We start from the raw sequence: 11,502 nt of genomic DNA on the forward strand, positions 1-11,502 counted from the left end.
TGGCCAAATTAACTAGAAACAGAAAAATAAGCTTTCTTATAACCTCAATTAGAAATTGAAAAGGGAAAATAATAGATACCACAGAGATATAGGAAATTATCTCTGACTACTACAAAAAACTCTATACCCAGAAATTTGACGTTGTGGAGAAAATGGACCAATACCTGGACTCAAACAACTGCCCTAGACTTCACCAGGAAGAAGTGGATCTCTTGAACAGACCAATATCTTGTACCAAAATTGAAGAAGCAACATAAAAGTTCCCAAAAACAACAACAACAAAAGCTCTGGACTAGTCACCTTCACACCAGAATTCTATCAAACCTTCAAAGAAAGACTTGTACCTATTCTACAGAACCTATTCCAAAACACTGAGAAGGAAGAAAGCTTCCCAAACTTGTTCTATGAGGCAAACATCACCCTGATACCAAAACCAGGAAAGGACCCAACTAAAAAGAACTACAGACCAATTTCCCTGATGAATATCGTTGGAAAAATACTCAATAAAATCCTAGCAAATACAATTCAGCTATACAGTAAAAAATATATGCATCATGATTAAATAGGCTTTATCCCAGGGATGCAAGGTTGGTTTAACATATGCAAATCCAGAAATTTAATTCACCAAATAAATAGAAGCAAAAACAAAGACTATGTGATCCTCTCAACAGATATAAAAAAAAGCATGTGACAAAATTCAGCATCCTTTTCTAACAAGAACAATCAAGAAAATAGACATAGATGGCATATTTTTTAAACGTATTGCAGCCATCTATGACAAACCCATAGCTAATATGTTACTGAATGGAGTAAAACTGAAAGCATTTCCACTTAGAACTAGAACCAGACAAGGATGTCCTCCATTACCACGACTATTCAACATAGTTCTGGAAGTTCTAGCCAATGCAGTCAGGCAAGAGAAGGATATTAAGGGCATCCAAGTGGGCACAGAAGAGGTCAAATTCTCTTATGTAAAAAAAACCTGTATAGCCAAGACAAATCTTAGTAATACAAAAAAAAAAAAAAAAAAAAGGCTGGAGGCATCACTCTATCAGACTTAAGGTTATATTACAAGTCCACAGTGATCAAAACAGCATGGTATTGGCACAAAAATAGAGACATAGACGTATGAAACAAAATAGAAAACCTAGAGATGAAACCAGCTTCTTCTCACCATCTGATCTTTGATAAATCAAATAAAAGCATGCACTGGGGAAAAGAATCCTTATTAAATAAATGGTGCTGGAAAAACTAGATAAGATAACCATATGTAAAAGACTGAAAGTGGACCTGCACCTTTTACCACTTACAAAAATTGACTCACAATGGATAAAAGATTTAAGTCGACATGAAATGATAAAAGTCCTAGAAGAAAATATAGGAAAAACTTGATGATGTCAGCCAGGGGAAAGATTTTATGAAGAAGACTTCATAAAAGCAATCACAACAACAAAAGTAAATAAATGGGACTTATTAAGCTAAAAAGATGCTGTACAGCTAAGGATACGACAATTAAAGCATATAGAATGGGGAAAAATATTTGCATGTCACAAATTTGACAAAGGGTTGATAACTAGAATCTATAGTGAACTCAGATTAATCAACAACAACAAAAAAAGGGCAAACAATCTCATCAATCACTGGCCAAGAGACAGTCTGTCTGAAGAAGACAGGTGATTGGCTAACAAGTGTATTACAAGTCCACAGTGATCAAAACAGCATGATATTGGCACAAAATGAAGATCCCTAATCATCAGCGAAATGCAACTCAAAGCTTCCCTGAGATATAACTTAACTCCAGTCAGGATAGCCCACATCACAAAATCCCAAAGATGCTGGCCTGGATATGGAGAGAAGGGAACACTTTTACACTGTTGGTGGGACTGCAAACTAATACAGCCTCTTTGGGAAGAAGTATGGAGAATCGTGAAAGAACTCAAACTAGATCCCCCCCTTTTGATCCTGCAATCCCATTCCTAGGCATCTACCCAGAAGAAAAAAAAACATTTTATCACAAGGACATTTGCACTAGACTGTTCATCATAGCTCAGTTTGCAATTGCCAAACTGTGGAAACAACCTAAATGCCCACCAATTCAGGAATGGATTAACAAGCTGTGGTATATGTATACCATGGAACACTATTAAGCCACTAAAAAAGATAGATACTTTACATCTTTTGTGTTAACCTGGTTGGAGTTGAAACACATTCTTTTTAGTAAAGCTTCACAAGAATGGAGAAGGAAGAATCCAATGTGCTCAATTCTGATATGAAGCCAGTGGATTAATTAATACATGCCCACACAAGAGAAAAACTCAATTTAATTCAAGTTGGGGAGAGGGAAGGGGGAGAACAGAAGGCAGATGGGTGTGCTCCCACCTAATGGGCACAATGTAAGGGTATATGACACACCTCCTGGGTGGAGGACACAACTACAACAGGGACCTTAACCTCACAAATGCAAACATTGTAACCTAATTATTTGTACCCCCATATTAATCTGGAAAAAAACATTAAATTAAAATAAGAGGGTGGCGCCTGTGGCTCAGTCGGTAAGGCGCTGGCCCCATATGCTGAGGGTGGCAGGTTCAAACCCGGCCCCAGCCAAACTGCAACAAAAAATAGCTGGGCGTTGTGGCGGGCACCTGTGGTCCCAGCTACTCAGGAGGCTGAGGCAAGAGAATCACCTAAGCCCAGGAGTTGGAGGTTGCTGTGGGCTGTGTGATGCCACGGCACTCTACCGAAGGTGATAAAGTGAGACTCTGACTCTACAAAAAAAAAAAAATTAATTAAAATGAGAATGTATAAGTATTTTAAATGTAAATAAATGGTTTTATAAAATATTAGTTAAAAAAAAAGATTTTGCCAGTTGCTCTTCTGATTAATCCATAGTGGATTAATTAACAGTGAGAATTCCTGCTCTCAGGCTACATCAGGTTGCACCCATATCTCAGTGGTTAGGGTGCCCACCAGATGCTCTAGGGATGGTGGGTTCAAACCCAGCCTGGCCCTGCTAAACAAACAAACAAAATAGCTGGGCATTGTGGCGGACACCTGGAGTCTCAGCTACTCAGGAGGCTAAGGCAAGAGAATCACTTGAGCCCAAGACCTTGAGGTTGCTGTGAGCTATGATGCCATGGTACTCTACCAAGGGTGACAAAGTGAAACTCTGTCTCAATTTTTTTAAAAAAGCCTTCCTTGTTTAAAAAAATTCCCACTCTCCTCTTATTCTCCCCTGAAAATGTAAGTTCTGTGCAGATGGGAATGATGTTTCCATGTTATTCATATTAATACCTCTAGCTTCCAGCATACTGTACATGTAACGTGTACTCAGTAGGTGATATATATCGCCTTACAACAGTGCCAGTACTTATTGGCCAGTCTGAAAAGTGTTCTATCATAGATCATTTTACTATATATTTAAAAATTAGTAATCAGTGGGAACAACTTTTCACATATACTTATTAACCATTTGTATTTCTTCTTGTTTTTCCCCCCAGTTTTCAGAGGGCTGTTTGCCTTAAAATTGACCCACAGAGCCCTTTATACTTCAGTGACACCAGCGATTTACCCATCATATGTATTGCAGATGTTTTTGTCCAGTTTGTTGTTTCTCTTTTGAGTTTGTCTATGATGTTTTGGGCCTGATGAAAGTTTCATGCTTTTTTTCTGGTGATATTATAAATCTCTTTTTTATGCCTCTGGGTCTCATGCCACGTGTAGAAGGGTGTTGCCCCCTCTATGGCTTTATATTTTCTCTGAGGACGTTTTGATAGCTGTATCAAATCTACATCGTCAAAAATATATAAACATTTCTTTACTGTTTCCCTTATAATAGTAATTTCATCTATAGGTAAATATAAATGTAACGCTTACTACCCATGCTCATGGTGAAGTCTCTGCAGACATTTTTCTAGGCTGATGCTTATTTTCTGGGAGATTCCTCAGAAGGGTCCATAGAAATGATATTCCCTGGTTCTTCCATGTTCCAAGAGTCCGTCTGTGACTCTGTCCTGGAGAGTCTGTTCTGTGGGTTCTATAGTCCTTAGCTTGTGTTTTCCTTGAACATCAATATCTTACTGTGTTGTCAGCTGTTGGGGTCTGACGATGATCTGATTTTCCTCCCTAATAAGAAACTTGCTTATTTTGTCTAGATGCTCACAGGATTGTTCTTCCATTACCTTTAAACTCTAATAGTTTTACTAGCCTGTTTCAGCACCAGCAATTCTGTGTTGACTTTTCCACATGGTGAACCTTTCTAGTATAAGGTTTTGTGTCTTGTAACTTGTTTAGAATCATGAAGTTACAGTTTCCGTGTGTTTCATGAGCCAGTCTTTCTGGCATGACTTCACCGTCTGCAGGGACATAGTCTGCTCAATGTTTTCTTCTCTCCTATCACAGCTTCATGTGGAATCTAACTGTAATTCTTTTCTATCCTCTCATTTGCGCTACTTGGAGATGGTGGGCCAGGGTAACCTTTCTGGCTTTGAGCCTCCCAAGTTCTCTCTTGTTGTCTTCACAGGCTCTGTTTTCCTCCTGTAATTTATCTGGATCTTATCTTTTCTTTGTCCCTAAAGCCCCTTGTCTGGCTCATTTGGAGTCTACCCCCAGGAGGTTTCTTTGGAGTGTGGGCCTTTGTATTAGAAGAACTTTGGTTGCTTAGATTTTAGAATTCATAGGGTCACAGCAGTAATAATGCCTGGTTGCTGTGGTTTCTCCCTCGGCCTCCCCCTGCCCATGGTCGTGCTGGGTAGACTACGCCTCCTTCCCTGGCTGCTTTAGGCCCCCTCTCTCATCGTGGTCCATGGCTCACATACAGTGATTGTGATCTGTGGGCACTGGAGGTGCCCTTTGAGATGGGGACACTTCCTTTTGGGGACACTGTATCCTGCAGGCTGTCTGACTGGGCACCTCCCAGCTCTCAGCATGTCCCTTCACCTCAGCCCAGAATTGCCCCAGTGTGTGTTCATCTTATGGCAGTTCTCCCACTGTATCAGGGAGGGTGCTTTTCTGCTCAGTTTGTCACCAGTATTGTTGTTAGGGTTGAAGGTCACAGATAAGGGTGAGGCAAAATAACTCCGGCTCACTTGTTTTCAGCTAGAAATGGATTGATACCTTATCCTGCACCATCTGGCTTTTCTTGTCCTCTCCACTTCTAGTTGTTTTTAGTGCTCTTTTTAGTTATCTTCATATACTCTTAAACGTGATGCTTGAAACATCTTTCTCAATTTATCAACTCGTGAAAGTAATCTTTCAATGTCGTTTCTGAAAGACAAACAATTAGCATACTAATATTATCTCTCACTCCCTGCACTCCTTCTCCCCCACTCTTTTTTTTTTTTTTTTGCCCCCACTCTTTTGAGATAGGTTCTCATTCTCTTGCCCTGGCTAGAGTACAGTGGCGTTATCATAGCTCACTGCAGCCTCAAGCTCCTGCGCTGAAGTGATCCTCCTGCCTCAGCCTCCTACATAGCTGGACTACAGGCACGTGACACAATGCCTGGCTAATTTTTCTACTTTGTTTGTAGAGATGGGGTCTTGCTGTGTTGCTTGGGCTATAGTATAGTGGCACAAGCATAGCTCACTATAGCTTTAAACTCCTAGGCTCAAGTGATCCTTCCACATTAGCCTTCCTAGTAGCTAGGACTACAGGTGTGCACCACAATGCCTTGCTAATTTTGCAGGGTGGGGAGATCTTGCTATATGGCCCAGGCAGGTCTCAAACTCCTAGCCTCAAGTAATTCTCCTACCTTAGCCTCCCAGAGTGCTGGGATTATAGGCATGAGCCACTATACCTCACCACCTTCTTAAAATTATACTCCGTTTTGTAGCCATCATTAAAGACATTTAGACTTAATTCTGTGCTTAACTGGGTTTGCTACCACTGCTAATTCATTCATTGATTATATTGAATACCCTGACCCATGTGCTTGGGATCAAGAAGTCAAGAAAAAAGACAGAAATCCCTATCCCTTGGAGTTTAGTGTCCTAGAGAGGGTGGCAATCAATGAGCCTAATAAATGGATAAGTCATATAACGTATTAGAAGAGAACAAGTGGTAAACTACAGAAATAGAATAGTGTGAGTGAGGCTGAGGTTGCCAAGTGGGGGTATTCATTGGAATTTTAAATAGGGTAGCCAGGGAGAGTCCCATTGAGAAGATGGCATTTGAGCAAAGACCTAGGGTATGTAATGGTGCCAAATCAGTGCAGGTGGAGGAAGCAGCTAGTGCAAAGATCTGAGGCACCTTCCTGAAGGGCGGTAGGAGGCCAGGGGCTCCAGGGAAAGGGAAGATGCTCACAGGGGCCAGGAAGGTGCATAGAGTGTGGTTGGGAAGGACCTTGTAGACCAGTGCATGGACTTGTACTTTTACCCTCTTTGAGATGGTGGATGTTGACTTGGTCACTCTGCTGTGTTGAGACCAGACTCTAGGGGACACGAGTGGAAGGACAGAGAGGAGTCAACGTATTGCAGGAAAGCCAGGTAAGTGATGTTGATAGGTGGGAACAAGGTGTTTTGGGGCTGTGCACTTTCCACTAATGAGCACATTATTTACATTTAACTTTTTGGTTGGCTGGATTACAACTATATATTTCTCAAAGATTCCTTCTTTTTTTTTTTTTTTTGCCATTTTTGGCTGGGGCTGGGTTTGAACTCGCCACCTCCAGCATATGGGACCAGTGCTCTACCCTTTTGAGCCACAGGCACTGCTCCCCCCCCCCTTTTTTTTAAAGACTGAGTCTCACTCTAGTGCCCTGACTGGAGTGCAGTGGAGTCACCCCAGCTCACAGCAACCTCAAACTCCTGGGTTCAGGTGATCTTCCTGCCTAAGTAGCTGAGACTCAGTAGCCTTAGGAGCTGGATCTAAAGATGCCTATCCCAATGCCCCGCTTATTTTTCTATTTTTAGTGTAGATGGAATCTCACTCTTGCTCTGTCTGGTCTCGAACTCCTGAACTCAAGCAGCCTTCCCTCTTTGAGTGCTAGGCTTACAGGTGTGAGTCACCTTGCCTGGCCTCAAGGATTCTTGAGTGCAAGAATGCTTGATGATTCTTTGTTTCCTTATGGGTGACATTCTAACTTGGTCAAGAAGTCTTGGGTCATGTCTTTCCCTCAGTGCTCTGTGAGGATCACTCTTTTGTCTTCTAACTAACGTTCTGGAGGAACCTGTGGCTGGTCTTTTCCTGCATTCCAGCTTACCTCTTACCTCACTCCGCCTCTGTCAGGATGAGTCTTGCCTTGATTGCACTTTACTGATTTTTCTTGTTAGGTGATGAAACTTTCAAGCTATGAATTGAGTTACTTAATTCCAGGAACTTTTTCTTGTATTATACCTTTAATTTTCTTTTCCTGTGCATTTGTTTGGTTCTTTTGTTCACCCTTAACAATTATGTGTCTGTCAGATCTTTCCTCCCTTATCGGACATCTTTCTGATTATTTTTACCATTGTTTTCCTTGATCCCATTTTCCCCAATGGGTCCTCTCTTTCCCTGACTTTTTCAACATGTCAATTTCACTTCTTCTTTTCATCATTTAAAAACAGGTGACATTATGTATTATTGTTTTTCTCCATTTGAATCCTTGATGACTCATATTTCTCCCTTATTTTTCTTCTAGGGAAACAGGGTCCACAGGGCAGCCTGTTCCCTGATGTAGCTTCTTACTTATTTTAGAGAAATCTGAATCTTGCTCTTGCGCAAGATCTAGAGAAGTCAGTATCAATTCTTGTAGTCCTCCCTCGAATTTGTTCAGTGACTCCTTGTGTCTGGGAGATAGTCTTTGTTGTTTGGGGTTGAGGCCATTCTCTAATTTCATTATCAGTTGAATTCCCTTCTCTATTTTGGCTTTAATGGAAGGGGAGGTAGATAAATATGTTTTCTAAGAGTTCCCACACTTACAGCTTAAAAATTATATTTTGTGAAAAAGTAATACATGATAATATGCAAAATTCAAGGGAATATGGGGAAAAAGAAGTTTATCTTCTGCTCCTGCTCCATAGCTCTCAGCTCCCAGGCCTGGGAAGGCTAAATCTTCACAATATATTATTAGAGTAGAATTGCTTTGTCAAAGGTATGTGCATTTGTATATTTGATGATAGATACTGCTAAATTGCGCCCCGTGGAAGTTCTTAGTATATCCACTACTAGAAAAAAATGACAGTTCTCCTATTACTCTGGGAGGCTGAGACTGGCAGATTGCCTGAGTTCAGGAGTTTGAGACCAGACAGAGTAAGAGCGAGACCCCCTCTCTAAAAAAAAAAAAAATAGCTGGCCTTGTGGTGGGCGCCTGTAGTCCCAGCTACTCAGTAGGCTTAGGCAAGAGGATCACTTGTGCCCAAGAGTTCAAGTTTGCTGTGAGCTATGACCTCAGGGCACTCTATAGAGGGTGACAAACTCTGTCTCAAAAAAAAAAAATGAGAGTTTCAATTTCCTCACACTGTCACCAACATGGGGGTGTCTCAGACAATTCGTAACATCCTGATAGGTGAAGCAGATTCAGTGGTTGTAGGCTTACATTTGGTAGTTTCACTGTAGTAAGCATCTTCTTTTAGTTAAATAAACTGGGCATGGATATGCTCTAGGGCAAAAATTGCTACTCATTTTTAGATTGATGTATACGTGATCTGGTAGAGAGGAACTTCTTCAGGCACAATTTCAGTTCTAGAAGCACCTAGCTATCATTATGATCTTGCAAGTTTGCCAGCTGCTGTACCGAAATTAAAATACAGCGGAGTATGCATCAAATAGGCACTTGGTTATCTCTTTACATGGCTCATTTAAATTCTTTCTCCAGTTTGTCAAGTGCTTTCTTTTAAAGTGTATGTTTACATAAAAGTTTGTTTTAGTGCTTTTTCTTCCTTTGAATTTTTTCATTCATTTGTTAACAAATATTTATTGATTACCTGCTCTATGCTAGACAGTGTTCTAGGTATGGATGGTCAGTGGGGAGCAAACAGGCAAGGGCCCTGCTCTCACAGTTTCCAGTCTCACAGAGGAGACTGGCAAAAAGCAGGAAATCCTCAGGTTGTTATTTGTTCTGTGGAGAAAGGAAAGCAGGGTGGTGTGATACTGAATCACCTTGGGGGCAACAACGAGTGGGAGGTCAATACAGTTACACATTTATTAGATTACTTCCCACTTATGAGCAAGGCAGGGTGGAAATGGGAAAAGCATGGAATTTAGAGCTAGGTAAGACGTTGTGGACGCCTTGGGTTCTCTGCACACAAGCTGTCTGACGGTAATTTGACTGTGTTCCCCAGGGTCAGTGGAGAAAAGAATCCCTATCTCATAGTGGTTTATTTAATGATTAAATGTGATAATTTAAGCAAAAATCCCTAGAAAAGTGACCTATAATAGTTCCTGTATAAATAGTAGCTAAAATATCACTAGCTTAATTACTTTATTCATTAAAATTTTTAAACAAGAAATTTCCCCATGATTTCATTAGTTTAATAGCGTATGTCTAAGAAGATGGTATGTTACAAAGAAAGCTCCTTTAAATGGCCATTCATGCCAAATGTCACCATGGTAACTGCTAAAATGGGGAATTGCTGGTATCACTGTGTTCATTTCCATGAATTGTCATAGTTTAATGTTCATCTGCAGTTGGTCAGATTTTGTTGAGGTCATAAATAACAGAACGGGAACTGCATTTGTATTGCACATTGTATTAGAACAAATTTTAGTAGCTCTAAAAGGTAATAATACATCAAAGAATCTGGACATGAAAACGGAGTTCAAGCTCAGAAATACCGGTACCACAGCTATTTCATCTCTTCTGTACTGAGCAATATGACAGACTCTGATCCAGAGACGTGGTAACACCTTATCCCAGAGGTCCAGACTGGGATCTTACTAGGCCACAGGCCGGGAGCAGAGGCAGCCCTATCATTCTAAGTCTCTCAAGGCCACTGATGGAGATTTCCATGAAGCATATTCTGATGCCAAGCCAAAGTCACCACTTCTTAGATAGGCAGCCCAATCTAATGCCATCCCAGGGAGGAGCAGAGGCTATGGAGAGATCAGGAGACCAGGTAGCAGATGAGCCAGAATGCTGAAACCTGGAGCAGGCTGGGCAGATGAAACAGGTCTGCACACAGAAGTGAGAGAAGCTAGGAAGGCACAGGTAACAGCTAAACTGATCTGAGGTCTGTGCTCTGTGTGAGCTCGTGTCCATCTTCCTACAGTTTGTTACCCATCTGTTTGCCCTAGTGACAGAGCCACACTAATAGCACCCATTCTCTCCCCCAGCCCAGGTCAACGGGCAGGCTGGGAGCAGGGGATTCTGCAAGACCCCTGTCTCCTGTTCCCTATCATCCACATTGTGTACTTGTCCCTTTCTACCAATTTATTTTCCGTCTACCTTTAAACATGCTCAGATGCTTCCTGTCTTTAGAAAAGAAGTCCCACCAGACGCCTACTCTGGCCTAACTCAGAGTTCCTTCCATGGCTCAGGTTTCAGGAGTTGCCTGACCCTTCCTTCTTTTACATTTCATTTCCTCCTTAATTCTGTGACTTTATTCTTGCTAAAGTCAAGAGTGACTATGTGTGTAGTTGCCTGCCTGCTCAACATTGGAATGTCTCAGGAATTTCAAAGTCAGCATGAATTGAACTCATTCTCCATTTCCATAGTGTGGTGGTGATTTTTAAATATAATCACAAATTCCTTGAACTTATTCTTTCTTTTCTTTTTTTGGGGGGGGGCATATGAAAATTTATTACTGCATTTTCATCAAAATTTACCATCTTGGTTGTTCTTTCTTGCCTTTGGAAAGGGCCAAAAGACAGACATTAGCTGCTTTGACAACCTTAAAGTGGCTCCAGGAATGTCACCACCAGCAGGACCTTTGTGACCAAATCCATTACCCAGAACTTCATAGTTTTCCTCAATAAAGTTCAAGCAACCATTGTTGGGCAGAAAAGCTGTGATTTTCCCATTTTTGATCACCTGAACATACTTCCTAACAGCTGAATTTTGCTGTTTGGCTTCAACTCCTGCTTTTTCCAGCATAATCCCCTTTGCATGGGAAGCACCTCCATAGGGGTTGGCCTTCAGGGCTGTACCCAAATGGGCCTTTTTGTACCGTTTATCATGCCACTTCTGGTCTCATCTGTGACTATGGAGCTTCCTAGCAGTTTGGAGTCCACAACACTCGCCCATGTCTTTCAAGAGGTGGCGAGGTGGTGTTTGATCCCCCCCTTCTTGACTGTGAGTTGGGCTTAGGACCTCCCTTCTAACTAATGGACTAAGGCAAACGTGGTAGTGTGGGATGAACATCAGTTACCAGGTCCCTGATGACCTGAGAGCTTCCTTGTTGCTCTGGCTTCTTTCTCTCTGGGGTCTGTGCTCTGGGGGATGCCAGCTGCCATATCAGAAGGATGTTTTAGCAACCTTATACAGAGGGTCACTTGGCAAGGAACTGAGATTTCTCACCAATAATTAGCACTACCTTGTCAGGCATTTGAGGGAATGAACTCTAGCCCCAGCCAAGCCTTCGGATGAT

General features: G+C 41.5%; 1 pseudogene; it reads right to left on the bottom strand.

Moving 5' to 3' along the window:
- Positions 1-10,737: 10,737 nt before the first annotated feature.
- On the bottom strand, positions 10,738-11,159 carry LOC100944405 (annotated as a pseudogene).
- Between the last annotated feature and the right edge of the window lie 343 nt (positions 11,160-11,502).

Source organism: Otolemur garnettii, unplaced genomic scaffold, assembly GCF_000181295.1.
Source record: "Otolemur garnettii isolate 467f Iridium unplaced genomic scaffold, OtoGar3 scaffold00046, whole genome shotgun sequence".
Lineage (NCBI taxonomy): Eukaryota > Metazoa > Chordata > Mammalia > Primates > Galagidae > Otolemur > Otolemur garnettii.